Source organism: Rhinolophus sinicus, chromosome 17 (assembly GCF_057876585.1).
Source record: "Rhinolophus sinicus isolate RSI-liver-muscle chromosome 17, RSI-T2T, whole genome shotgun sequence".
NCBI lineage: Eukaryota > Metazoa > Chordata > Mammalia > Chiroptera > Rhinolophidae > Rhinolophus > Rhinolophus sinicus.
In genome coordinates, this window is record NC_142517.1 from 146,715,457 (window position 1) to 146,730,521 (window position 15,065).

At 36.6% G+C, this 15,065-nt stretch overlaps 1 protein-coding gene across 6 annotated transcripts in view; it reads left to right on the forward strand.

The window, feature by feature from the left end:
- Positions 1–15,065, forward strand: part of GALNT13 (polypeptide N-acetylgalactosaminyltransferase 13) — a 462,057-nt gene that overhangs the window by 429,453 nt on the left and 17,539 nt on the right. The window lies entirely within an intron of this gene.

A 15,065-nucleotide genomic window follows, 5' to 3' on the forward strand; every position in this document is an offset into this window, starting at 1 on the left:
TTGAAAAATTTACTACCATGTTTCCCCAAAATAAGACCTAGCTGGACAATCAGCTCTAATGCATCTTTTGGAGCAACAATTAATATAAGACCCAGTCATATTTTACTGTAATATAAAATCAGGTCTTATATAATGTAAGACCAGGTCTTATATTAATTGTTGCTCCAAAAGATGCATTAGAGCTGATTGTCAATTTAGGTTTTATTTTCAGAGAAACACAGTACAAGAAAAAGTTTTGCTACTAGCAGCAATAATCTCCTCCTTCAGCCCACCAGTTTATTTCCTCTGACACACCTGTTACTTAGAGATGGACTCTAAGTTTTCTGCTAACTTTACCAAGATATAGGCTTGTCTCCATTAAACTATTTAGTCCCAGTAGAACTTTTCTCCTCGTTACTTTTTCAACCTTCTGAACCTTATTCCTTTCTCCACTTTATCTCCAAATGTTTTTGTCTTATACATAATTCTTCACAGGGCAGAGAAAGAGAGTAAGTTCTGGTCTCTTTCTCTTTTTACAAGGGCACTGATTTCATCACGAGGGCCCCACCTTCATGACTTCATCTAAACCCAATTACTTCCCATTAACCCCACCTCCTAATACCATCACATTGTCAGTTAGGGTTCAGCATATGAAAGGGGGGAGGGTGCAAACATTCAGTCCATAGCAGGGGCTTTATGGAAGGAAGTCCCTTATTCTTTCTGACCCTCATCATCTAGTAATACTGTATGTAAATTGATACAGTTGAGCTAGATGTCCATCTGTTGTATTATTCTTAATTTCTTTTGCTAGATAAGCAAAATCCAGATGATTGGCAAGATCTTTGGTCCAGGGACAGGGGGCCTGAATATAAAAATCTTCAATTGAGAAAAAATATTTAGAAAACAAATGTTTTTAGAAAATGTCATAGAAAAAATGTAAAAATTTTGAGCAACCTACCAGACAACCAAAAACTGCTTTAAAGAAAAGAAAAAAGAAAAAAAGAAAAAAACAATTAAGAATTCATTGAACATGACAGATGTGCCCAGTAATATATGGGCATGAAGACACATATAAAAATAGATTTACTGAAAACTCAAATTCTTTTCTGTGTATAAGGAAGCTGCTGACATTGTTGTTAGTTATATGACATAGAGTCCTTCCCATGAGTACCCCTAAGAGAATTTCATACTGTACTGGGTATTAGGAAGAGTTGATTGTCTCCTGAGAAGCAGTGTGTTTTGTGTGTGTGTGTGTGTGTGTGTGTGTGTGTGTGTGTGTGTGTGTGTGTGTGTGTGTGTTTTGTTTGTTTTTTTGTCTTTTTCTTTCTTTCGTTCTTTTTTTTTCTACCAAATACATGGCCCATACAAAGAAAATTAATAATCTCCTATTGACAATTATTTATATTAGCCTCATTCTTGGATTATTTTTATTATATCATGATTGTTTATGTGGATTTTTTCTTTCATTTCTTACCCATTACATTACATATATTTATATTTATGTAATTTACATATATGGGTAAAGTTCTGTTTAATTCCACTTCCACTTTCTTAACAAGATGAAATATAAATAAGTAAATGGGCACATAATCCCTATACTCAGTCTCAATGGGAATATAAAACAATGATTCTTGACAGAATATTTATACTGCAATATGGGAGACATTCAGAATAATGTCTGAGAAGGACAGGAGTGGTTCTAAAAGGCTTCCAAAGTTCTCAGTGAGCACAGAGAATGGAGTGTGTTCAACGACAGTGAGGATACAGACCCAAATGGAGTGTCAGGCCTGGACTTGGGAGAGTGGAAAATTAAGTTTTGTAAGTAGAGGAGCCATGCTTACAACAGAATGTGAATGTTAAGCAAGGGGATTTTGATTTGACGGGACAAAAGGAGCAAAGGGCTTTCAGACTGCAAAGGTTGTCAAAGGATAGCTTGTAACCTTTTTCTAATACAACCTCATGAAAATACTTGGACTTTTGTTATTAAAAATGGCATCGTGAATGAATATAGCCAAAATGAAAAGAGCTTTTTATTCTTGTTATTTAGTGCACAAGCAGGGACAGAACTATAGAACTATTTTTCAGTTCATTTCTTTCATTCTGTTATCAAAGGATTTGATCTAATACAGAGCAAGAAGCTGCATGTGGTATGTACAGAAATGATACCTTTCCATTCAAAGAAAAAAGGACTCAGTAAGTAACCATGGAAATAGTTGGCATCCATTCTAATTTCTAATAAAGCATCTTAGTCTTCTAATGAAAACCTACCAGATAGATATTATTTCTACCCCAATTGTCTAATTTCTAACTTTCTAAATAGATTTTGGTTTTTTTAAAAAAAAAATATTTAAAAGAAGTAAAATATGTGCATCTGGCTGAATCGTGCATAAACCGGTGTGTTTTTGTTTTTTGTTTTAAGAAATATTTTTGGTTTTTTTTCCAAAAACACAATACCTAATAAATTCAGAGGTGCATTTTACGGTCACTATAACACCAAGGTGTAATCAAAGTCATCTTTAAAGAAGATGATTGCCAGTGTCCAAGCCATGACCTACAAACTGCTGCAAGTCCCATTTCTAGGTTCATGTTATAATCTACCTACTAAAGAGAACTTTTCTTCATTCAGTGAGTGAAACAAGTAGGCCCTGAGCTGGATTTTTTATTTGTTTATCTATTTTTTTACTTTAGGAATCTTAATAAATGATGAATCTATTATAAAGACATGCACCCAATTTTATTGATAAATTGAAGTTAAAACACATTCAAATTGAACTCTGAGATTTCCTGTACAGAATTTTCCATAATTTGTGTAGATGATCCCCTTCCAGAAGGTGGACTTTTTTCTCTCCTTCCCCCCTTGCGTGTGGGCTATGTTTATTCATTTGCTTCCAAAGGGTAGACTGTGAAAGGCGGTTGCTTCTAAAGGGTAGACAGTGGGGAAATGTGGCAAGTGCTACCTTGGGTACGTGATCCATGTTCTATGTTGTGAGTCATGTTGACACCATACACCCTGGATATGATGTGATGAGAATCACACTTTACCTTTGTCATCTTCTGCCCAAAAGCCTACAATTCCAATCTAACCATAAGCATTAGATAAACCTAAACTGTGAAACATTACCTAACCTTAAAACCATCAAAGTCATCAAAAAAGAAGAGAGTCTGACCATCTGTCGATAGATTGAGATATGATGACTAATGTAATATAATCTGGATGGTATCCTTGAAAAAATGAACATGGGATCACGTGGAATGTTAGGGGAAAAGTACTACATCTGAATAAAGCTTGGAGTTTAATGTGTGTTTTTTTGTTTTGTTTTGTTTTGTTTTTGTTAAAATTAGAAGAAGCAAAATGCTAGTGTGAGAGAGTATGTGAAAAGTGTGTGAACAGAGCATAGAATTTGGGGTCTGACAGATCATAGTTCAAAGACGGTTCTCCCACTTGCAAAATTAGTGACTTTGGGAAAGTTATTTAACCTTTTCAAGCTTCATAATTCCTCATTTTTGAAAGAAGAATAATGATGCTTATCTGGAAAAGCTATTGAACAAGTGTATAGTATATTAGATGTGCCATATCATATTTAATATTCGGTATGTTTTAAATGACTGATATCTTGCCAAACACAGAGCAGGTGCTTCCAACATGTTGTTTAATCTCTTTCCTCCCACTTGCTTCTAGCCCAACATCCAAAGGCCAGAATCTGTGCCCCTTTGCCTGAGGGTTTTCATTGCCACAGGCTACTTTACCCACCGGGGCACACCTCGGCATTGACTCAGTTCTACTCCACGGAAGCACACCTCAAGCAAAGCGCTTGAGTAATCATCCTGCTCCTTCATCCTTGGTGGGGACTGAATCTGAGGTGGCCCTAGACCAGTTGTCAGAGAACCCCCACAGGATTATCTGCAGTTACCCACCATGTACCTCATTTGTAAGGTACCCTTTATTGGCTGCTTTCCCTTCCCTGCTGCTCTACTGGTCTGCCCTGGGTTATCTGCCTGATGAACTGTTTGCACGTGAATCTTTGTCTCAATGTCAGTTTTTGGAGGAAGCCAAACTAAGTAGAGCCTGACCTTATTTTGCAACAATGATGGATACCTTAATTAAACAGGATTTCTTTAAGCTTGCATCCACCTTAAACATTTAGCATTATTCACATCTGGTGCAAATGTTGTGGTAATATTCTGGAAGTGAGTTATTTTAATTATGTCTAATTTAGACTAAAGAGTAGTTACTTTTACAGATAAGAGGCAGTTATAACTGACACACAATAAGAACATCTTTGTACCATCTAGGACATTATAAGTTGCCTTTGAGGTATATATGTATATACATATGTATACTTATTTTTATCTAATTATATGCCATACTCTGGAGTTTTACGAAGTGTCTAATGATATAGTATAAGTGAAAACCTTGTAAGATATAAAATATTACAACCATACCAGTAAATATATATTTTAAACGGATGACACAAAGTTAATGTGCAGATAATAAAACAAACACTAAAACAAATATAATAGGTGTTTTGTACACGATTTATAGTATTGCTGCTATATCTATTTTACATTCACAGACCTAAATCTGTAGGAACCTGAAAGAGCAAATATTTTGTTATTCCATGGTACCACCAACGAGATAGTAGCAAAGTATATATTAAAAGTATATATTAAACTGCCCATGGCTAAAGGAGGATATCCCATTCAAGAGTCACTTTTCTGTCCTTTCAATTTATACATGTGAGGGTCACTTCTTCAGAGAATAAATATTTAAGGAATGATACAATCCAGGGGAAACATGGCAGACAGTACCATCAAGAGAAAGATAATTTGTTAAAGAAAATCATTACATTGACAACATGGAGAACTAAGTTCAAGGCAGGCTGGAACAGTGGAAGAAACTCTTACAGAAATGTTGTTACTCAATTAGATGTTTGTGTATCGAATTCAGAGTTTCATGAAGGGCCTATATAGTTTGGATAAAGCCTGAAACATTCAACATGCTCAAAAGTATCAGCTGAATAAATGGATGGGTGAACGAATAAATAAATGATAGAGATATAACATGGGAGAAAGTGTTCCACATGGTGAGAATAATTCTAGCGTTTGCATGGATCTCCTTTTGCCTGATGTTCAATGTGTTAGTTTTCTATTGTTGTGTAGCAAATTGCTACAAATTTAGTGGCTTCAAACAACCCCAAATTATTATCTCACAGTTCTGTGGTTCATAAATTCAAGTACAACGTGGCTGCTTCTTTGTTCAGGGTTTCAAACACCTGAAATAAAGGTGCTGGCCGGATCTGTGATTTCACTGGAGATTCAAGGTCGTCTTCTAAGCTTTCTGGTTATTGGCTGATTTCAGTTTCTTCCAGTAGGAGAACCGAGGTCCTATATTTTTGTTTTGTTGGTGTTTTTAGTTTTTTTTCTGGATCTCTGCCAACGGTTGCTCTCAGCAGCTATGGGCAGCCCCCATTGCTCTGCCAATGACCGTGTCAAACATGGCAGTTTGCATCTTCAAAGCCAGTAGGAAAATCTCTCTCTTTGGTTGGCTATATGAGGTATTATGTATCATAATATAATCATGAAGTGACTTTCCTGTCATAATCAAAGTCTCACTCACACTCAAAGGAAGGGTGTTTACACAGGGCATACACCAGGGAACAGAAAAGTTGAGGTCAACTGAGTATTCCACCATAGTCACATAAAACGCAGCATCTGTACATTCAAATATCTAGTAGGGTATATTCAAGAAGGGATTCTGATTGGAATTAAATTTGCAATTTATATTCAATACTACAATAGTAAAATATGAGTGGAGCGTAATGTTTAAAAATTAGAATTCTTGAATTGTAGACTTCCTTTAAAACCCTTCAAGGTAAAGGAAAGTATTAAACATTAATAACCTTTAACATAAGTAAAGATTAAAATAGGAAGATTTAATAATGAAATAGAAAGAAAATAGAAGCATCAATCACATTCTGTTATTTTATTAGTGCATCCTGCTTATTATATTACCTTACTCTTGCTCTGTTTTCCACAAAGTGGACTAGAGAATTCCAAAGACAAATTGTTTTCATTTCAGTTCAGTAAATGATTATTAAACATATACTCTTTTTCCAGAATTGTTTCCATTGGTGTTTAAAATACATCTTCAGCATTGTTATTGGGACAGCAAGGTTTAAAAAATAATAAAAAGATAAGGCAGAATGTAATAAATGTAGATTATCTGTCTAGATTTTGCTAGATAATAACTAATATTTAGATGTTACTGAAGCAACTGCTGCGTTTAGAGTTTACATGAATTACCTTGTTCAACCCCTGAAATAGCCCAAAAAATAGGGAGCATCTTTATCCTTTTCCTGGATGAGGAAGCCAAGATTTTGACACAGCCTCCCAGTAACTCTGTTCTGATGAGCAGTGGAAGAAAGTCTCAGACCCACGTTTGTGTCATTTTCCAAAGCCCATTGTTGCAGTGCTGTCCTGCTCCAAGGTATACACAAATTAGGCCGTACCTGCAACACAATATAGATAAGCTATCTAGGTAAGAACAGTTACAAAGTGCTACATAAAGAAAGTGAAAAAAGTACTAAGACTTTAGGTAGGGCTGTCTTTTCCTGGGCAAAATGGAATCAGAAGGGTAATCCTGGTAATGCGATCGGCACAGACCAGGTCAGAGACTGAGGAATGAAATGACTAATGAGCACTAATTAAGAAATATCAAATTGTCACATCCAGTTACATTGAGGTGAAAGAGGAAAGAGTGGATGTTTCATAGATGATGTTGAGAACAGGATGGGAACATTGAAAATGAGATTCACACACACATCCTGTTTTTAATAACAGAGTTTTAGAGCATTCAAACTGCAAAAGACTATAGATATCATCTAGGCATGTAAGATACGAGTAAGTTGAGAGTACACAGCCAGAAGCTACATACTTCTCCTTACCCTCTTCCACACAAACCACTGAGCTAACAGGCTATAGATGAAACCAGAAATCAACTAAGACAGAAAAAGGACCTGTCTGGGAGCAAAGTCTCTTTGCTTGGTGGCTCCATTGATGAATTCAATTACATGGGTGCCTCTCCCATGCTAATTTCAGGATGGTGTGACATACAGTGAGAGAGATCACATTGCTAAAGGTCTAATTTTTGTTGCTAAACAATTTTCCTTGTTATTTCAGTGCAAATTTTCCTGGGCTATTTACAGAGTGAGGTGGAAAAAACTAACAGTATGTGTTTGTTTTCTTGTAATTTATCCTTCGGGATGGTTGTTGACAGATTTCTCAAATTGACTGCACTTCAAATACCTAAAGTGATCCCCCAGAGGGCCTAAAGCTCCAAAATGACTAAGTGATGAGTGTGTAAGGGCAGCGTAGTCAAGTAAAAGAATAGTGACAATCAGCCTGGGGTCCAGAGAGACGTCTGTCACTAGGCAGTTCTGGCAAATCGGGTGAATCCTGTAAATTTGTTGGCCTTGGTTTATTCATCTAGATAGTGAAGCAGTTGGCATAAACTGACAGAGTCCCTTCAAACTGTGACCTGTTATAGAAAATATTGTCCTGAGGCACTCAATAGGAAAATTATTTTATAAATTCGGATTATATGTAACTAAATCTAGGGAAATCACAACCTATATAATAAGCTAAATCAGATACATGTGTGAACTTTAAATATACACAGATTTTATATATGTGTGTATATATATATATATGCATAAATATATAAGAATTTGTATATGTATATGTGTGTGTATATATATGTAGGTATGTGTATGTATGTATATATATATATATATATATATATACACACACATATATATATACACAAAATATTTCTTCATCTAAGGATACAAGAAAATAAGAAATCCTGTGCCAGACAGAGCCAGCAGAGGGCGTGTGGTTCCTGAGCCCATGCTGAAGGAGGCTTGGTCCAGATCCCAATAACAGGGAACAGTGAACTTGCTTTGAAACTTGCGCTGCTTCCACAAGGTGCGAGCAGCTGCTTATGCTACTAATCTGAGCAAAATTTAGCTTGCAGTTTTCCATGGGAGTAACTATAAAATAGTATTTTTAAAGAAGTAGCTATACAATGCTAGGATTTAAGCATGATGCAACTTTATTTTAAAAGAATGTCTAGACACAGTAAAGCATTAATTTCATATAAAATATTTTAGAAGCTCTTTCTCACAACAGTCCTTGAAAATTTAAGTGTTTTAATCATAGGTATTTGCAAAATTATAAAATGCTGTTGGGCATATTTACCCAAATGGAAAATACAGAACAAACTATATACATAGGTGAAATAATGAAAATGCTTACCTTCTCTGAAAAAAAAAAAATACGAAGGTTAAAAGGAATTGAGATTGGAAGTAGCTAGCATCCTTTATATGTTGAGAATTATTCCCAGACTCATTAGAATATATCAGTTTGGAGACAGAAATCAATGTGATTTCTATAAAGTATGCATAAAAGCAGGTAAATCACCTAACCCCACTAAAGAACCACTTTCTGAAGATATAATAAAATAGAAAAATGATTATAAAAATGATTGCTCTGATGCTATTGGAAAGTGTAACTGGATGGTACCATTTTCAGTCCAGACACCAAGATATGAAATCTAAAATAAGACTTAGGGAAGTCTATGCAAAATTTGTAATGACAATTTGGAAAACTGATTCCATGAGTTTTAGACCCCTCAGCCAGCATAAGGACTAAAAGGAGCTATATGTGTATCGTATGGCTGCTGTAACAAATCACAAACTGGATGGTTTAAGACAACAACAATGTATTGTCTCACAGTTCTTGAGGCTTCCAGTCTGCAATCAAGCTGTCAGAGGGATATATTCCTTCTGAAACTTGTAAGGGAGGATCATTCCTTGTTTCTTCTAGCTTCCAGTATTTGCCTGCAATCCCATGGCTTGTAGAAACATTGCTTCAATTTCTACCTCCGTTGTTACAGGGCCCTTTCTCCCCATAAGTGTCTGTCTTCTTATAAGGTCATTTCCAACAGGTCATTTTAGATTAAGGGCCTGCCCTGCTCCAGTATGACCTCAGGGTAACTTAACTAATTGCATCTGCTATTACCCTATGTCCAAATATGTTGACGTTCGGAGGTATTAGACATTAGGACTTTAGCATAGCTTTTGCTGGGACACAATTCAACCCATAACAGGGGATGTCAGAAGGTGAAGAATATTGTAAGGTTTTCCATGGAGAGAGTAGTCACCCTCCCTCTAGAGGGGAGGGGTTGTGATTCTAGCTTCTGATGACAAAGCTACTGAGAGGACGACTCAAGGTGGGAGCAGCTTCGTCTATGTGCAACCTATGCAGCCAAACAGGGCCCTACATGCTTGAAAGTCTTAATAGTTTTTGAACAATATGTCCTGTATTATCCTTTTGCACTGGGACCTGTAAATTGTGTAGGATACCACTTTGAGAGTCTGTTATGTGGAATTTGGGGAATTGGAAAGGCTGTGACCTGACTCACACATGGTAATGCTGACCTATGACAAATGAATTGAAGTGACTGCACTGCCTGAGTCAGCTTGCCTCTCTGAATTGGTCAAGTCACAAAAAGTGACCCACTTATAAAAGATGTATTGTTTTCTTAGTTAACATTTCAACGAGAAGTGCTTGGCAATTGAAATCTCTGAAGATCCAAAAGCACTCAGGCGAGGCAGCTTTAAATCTCCGCCAGGCCAGAAAATAGGAAGGAGTTACGGAGGCAGTTCAAGTAAGACCGCTCCTCTACTTTTCCCACCCTGGCAGAATCAAAAACTGATTAGCAGCCTGGAGGAATTTGGGAGTGGAAGGGAGGTGAGAAAGAAAGAAAAAACTTAAGATGGTGAAATACAGAAGTCAACACTGCCCTTTCCCACTGCAGACTTCCAACCTAAAGCAACAACTTTAGAAAAGAGGAGGAGATTTGGTGCTACATTTCATTCGGAGTTTCAACTGATAATATTAAACAGACCATTCTACAGACCATTAAACAGACCATTCATTTCAGTTTCTGAAATGAATCCCCAGGGGACCATGACAAGTGAGCAGAAAAAATCTTACACCCTGTAGTTTTCATCAAGACATAAGGAAAGGCACATTATCTTTTTCAGTATGTTTTAAAGGTTTATTAGGCATTACGGGCTGAATTGTGTCCCCTCTCCAAAAATGTGTGTGTTGAAGTCCTAATTTCAGTGCCTCAGAATATGACTATATGTGGAGATAGGATCTTCAAGATGTAATTAAGGTAAAATGAGATCATATGGTGGACCCTAATCTAATAGGGCTGTGATCCATATAAGAAGTGATTAGGACACAGAAGGAAGACCATGTGAAGATGCAGGGAGAAGATGGCCATCTGTACAAGGAGAGACGTTCACAAAAGAAACCAATCCTGCTGAAATCTTGATCTTGGACTTCTAGCCTCCAGTACTCTGAGGAAATAAGTGTCTGTTGTTTAAGCCATCTAGTGGTACTTTGTTATGGTAGCCCTAGCAAATTATAATACAATAGGAGAGAATAAAAACTGAGTTGTTACAGAAATCAAAATAGTCTTTGGAACGCATAATAATTAATAGGGTCCACAAAGAGGAACACAGGATCCATCACTTCTTATAAGATAGCTGAACTTAAAATAATTCAGTAAAAATGGCCTTTTTAGTGATTCTTTGCAGAGCTAGCTACAAAGGACGACATGTAATGCTAAATAGTTCATAATTTTATGTGTTTAAACAAATATGAAGCTTAGGTGTAAAACAGATTTTTAAAGCCCTATAAATTATTGCATCCATACACCTCATGAAAAGAGCTCTATTTATTATGCTTTGCAGTACTGTAAGTTGGCATACATTCACAGGAATATAAATATAATTGCACAATGTAACAAAGGGGCAAATTTATGTAATATAGTATATATGAATCCTATCCACATGTTTTCTAACACAGATAGGTGCTCAATTAATGTTACTTCTTCCTGTTCCTCTTTTATAATGGGTGGAAGAACACAGAGATTGATTATTTTACTCTGCTTCTAGTCATCTTAGCTTAAAGTGATTAGACTGTGATTTCATCAGTTGTCATTAGAGCCAACCTGGCATTGAAACAACTGAAAATAAATGCTAAATCTAGCCTTTGTGTAACTCAATTCTGGTTTAGTAAGAATATGTATTGGTAACCAATCAAAAAGCAATTTGAGTGGTAACTAGAAAGGGAGAATTAGTTTCCAATTTTTGTAAAAGAATATATAATAACATTTCTCTTATGAAGGAATCAATCTTGTAAACTCATCAACGTGTGTGATAGTTTAAGTTAATGTGTTTCATATGTGTTCAAGTTTGAAATATTTTATGTGGTTAGGAATAAAACCTTTAACTACAGCAAGAACAGAGACTGGGCAGGTAGTCTACTAAGAATTACATATACCAACTGAAAGAATCTACTGGGATATTGACATAGGCAACAGGCTATAGTCACGGGGAGCTGCTGCTTCTTAGGGAAATTAAAGAGATGTGAGGTTGTCCCCAAATTCACAAGGAACTCAGAAGTGGTGAATCTAAAGGGTGATGATATACGGAGATGGTATTGTGCTGAAAAGTGTCAGGAAAGTCTGTCATAAGGCATTAAGCACCACCCCCCAACCTCAGGACTGTGTAGGGTCTAAGAGGTAAGCATACCAGCAAGAGAAAAACCTGCTGAGTTCCTGTCCAAAAATTCTTTGGATACAGGGCATATAATCAAGGCAGGAATCTATACACAAAGCCACACCTGGGAGATTAACTCCAATAATGTGAAATATCAGTTACTGAATGCTTCTGTGAACTGATTTCTCTAGAAAGTATTTTGGGTATAATATTTCAGTCTATCCCAAAGTGAATTCCATGAATGTTATACAATAGGAGATATGAAAAAGCACAAAGATGAAAATTATGAATAAAAAGATGATAGACATAAAAGATAAATATTTGAGATCAAACTAATATCCAGAGAAAATCAAGAAAGACATGCATATACTAACATTCACTTTTTACTATTATATAGAATAAAACACATCCTGGAGACAGTCAAGCATAAAAATGAGATTCTCAGGTACAAAAAACCCATGTAATCCTGGTTTTACATCAATGCCAGAAGACAATGAAAGTATTTTCTGCAGATGTTTAAAAAAAAAAAAAAATATGTGGAACAGTCATTTTAACATCAGTTACCTTTTTTTCAAGTGCAAAGGCCAAAGAAAGATAAATATATATTATATATATATGTATATATTCCATATATACATATATATATAACTATGTATTATATATATTATATATTAACATATAATATATAATGTATATGCAAAATTATTCTACAAATATAAATTCCTTGAATGAAAATTACTTAAGATATCTACTAATTGACAAAAAAATTAATCAAAATTAGAAATTAAGGAACAAAAACCATGGTAGACTGCACTCAAGAACTTTCAACAGGTAGTTTCCAAATTATCCTAAGAAATCTGAGGAGAATCATTGCTCAGGCAATGATTGCATTCATGCAACATTAATGATGAATATGGACGCTTTGGTGTCTCCATTTATATTGGCATCCATACACAACTGAAATAAAGTGATTTCATTGTGGAAAATTATTCTTCACATTGAAATAAGCCTATAATGGGCAAATAAATTTCTCTTGAAATTTTCCTCCCTCAGGTCAAAGTTTCCTACCAGATTCAGTTATTTAATTAAATATGTTTGTACGTAGTCTCCCACTTTCCATGGGGGATATTTTGCAAGACCCCCAGTGGATGTCTGAAACTATGGATAGTACCGAACCCTGTAACGAGGTCAGACAATTAAGTTTGCAAACTCATCCTAGAAAAAGGGCTACATGCCTCATTGCAGAATATCACTATGGTCACCTTTGAAGTACTCCCCTTGGGAAGCTATGCACCAATGCCAACACCTATTCCACCCTTCAAAGCAATTTTGGAACTCTTTTTCTGGAATGGCCATTAGAGCTGTCATCATATTACCCTCAAAGTACTGAATGTCATCAAGATGTCTTCCTTTCAATATTTTCCTTATCTTTGCATGAAGAAAGAAGTCATTTGGGACCAGATCAGGTGAGTAGGGAGGGTGTTGCAACACAGTTATGTGTTTACTGGCTCATAACTCCCTCACAGACAGTGCCGTGTGAGCTGGTGCATTGTCGTGATGCAAGAGCCATGGGTTGTTGGTGAAAAGTTCAAGTCGTCTAACTTTCACACGCAGCCTTTTCAGCACTTCCAAATAGTAAACTTGGTTAACTGTTCGTCCACTTGGTACAAATTTGTAATGAATAATCCTTCTGATATCAAAAAAGTTTAGTAACAGCCTTGCAACAAGTTCTCAAGCCTAATGGTCAGACCTCATATACTATGTTTTTTTCCTATTCACATATGCTTATGATAATGTTTCATTTATAAATTAGACACAGTAAGAGATTAACATCAATAACTAATAATAAAATAGAACAATTACAACAATAAAATAAGGGTTACTTAAACATGTGCATAGTGATACAGAGACAGAAGATTTGATAACTAAGGGGACTACTTAGTGCCTAAGAGGCAGGGAGCATATACAGCATGGAGAAGCTGGACAAAGGGGCAGGAAGGAGTAAGGCAGCTGGAGACTTCATCACACTACTCAGAATGGCATGCAATTTAAAATGTATGAATTGTTGCCACACCCACACCCAATTTACATGCTGGTGGTGATGCAACAACGTGGGCCTGGGTCCCTGGAAATCATTCCAGAGGTGGCCTCAGAAACAGCCAAACAGTGAGAGTTGCCAAGTTAGAGCACCTTTTTAACAATAGCCCCTGAGGAAGGCTGCATTACCCCATTTACTTTTCCAAAGCTGCCTGGCTAATAAGTGACTTGTACCTAGGTCTACCTGACAACCCCACACCACCACCCTGAGCCTTTAGTTTCTTCTTTCCTCTTTCATCAGACCACATATTCACTGAATCTTCTTTAAACGTACAAGCCAGCCAGGCTCAGAATGCAGGCTGGTGTATTGTACCACACTTGGCTGGACACATACCCATCACACCCTCTGTGGCACCCAAACGTATATCTCAACTTGGAGCAAGATGAGCTTCTCTTCCGGGACGTGTAGGCCCCACATGCAGTCTTAGCCAGGGCTATGGGTCTGGGGCAAGTTGGGGAAGAGGACCACACCAGCTGACTCTGACAGCTCCCCTCCATGCATGGCCAGGGTAGAAGCGGTATCAGATTCAGGACCCAGGTGAACATGCAGTCCATTTCACCACAGTCCTCGTCACCCTCAATTGGGTGCACCAGACCATGCCACAGGCTTCCCATTACGTATTACCCACCAGTTTCTTACCACACCTAGTCCTGCTGTGCCCAATCCCCAACGTTGCTCTTAATTAATTCTGCCCATTCTCCACACCACCCCCAAAAAGAAAGAAAATGTATATGGATTGTTTATTTCTGGATTCCATTTAATATTTTCTGACAGCAGTTGACTGTAGGTGACTGAAACCACAGAAAGCAAAACCATGGAGAAGGGGAAACTACTATAGTTCTATTAAAAAAATACTAACCATGTATGGGAAGGATGCAGATACTTATGTTTGGTGGGTGTTTCTTTTATTCTTAATTTGGTTACTTGTATTTTCCATTAAAAATGTGAACATTAAAAATATTAAAGATAAAAAATGTTTTTCTGAATTTCTTACCATGAAGTCTATGATATATTTTATATATGGTTCAATTAAAGGAAGTTCTTATACTTCTCAGTTTTTATATTGTGTAGAATGTATGAGTATAACCTTTGTGAAGAATTACGATGTTGCCTTAAGAGGGTACTTGGGCTCCATCATTGACTTTGCACCTTTCTCTTACAACTTCTGGTGTTTTTCAGAAAAAAGCCTGAGTAGCAGTGCTGTCACAGCAGTCCTTTCAAGACTGACTTGATCAGCTTAAAGACTAGAATGAAAGGGGATCAAATATATGGTGATGGAATGAGAACTGACCCTGGATGGTGAACACACAATTGATATATAGATGATGTAATACAGAATTGTACACCTGAAA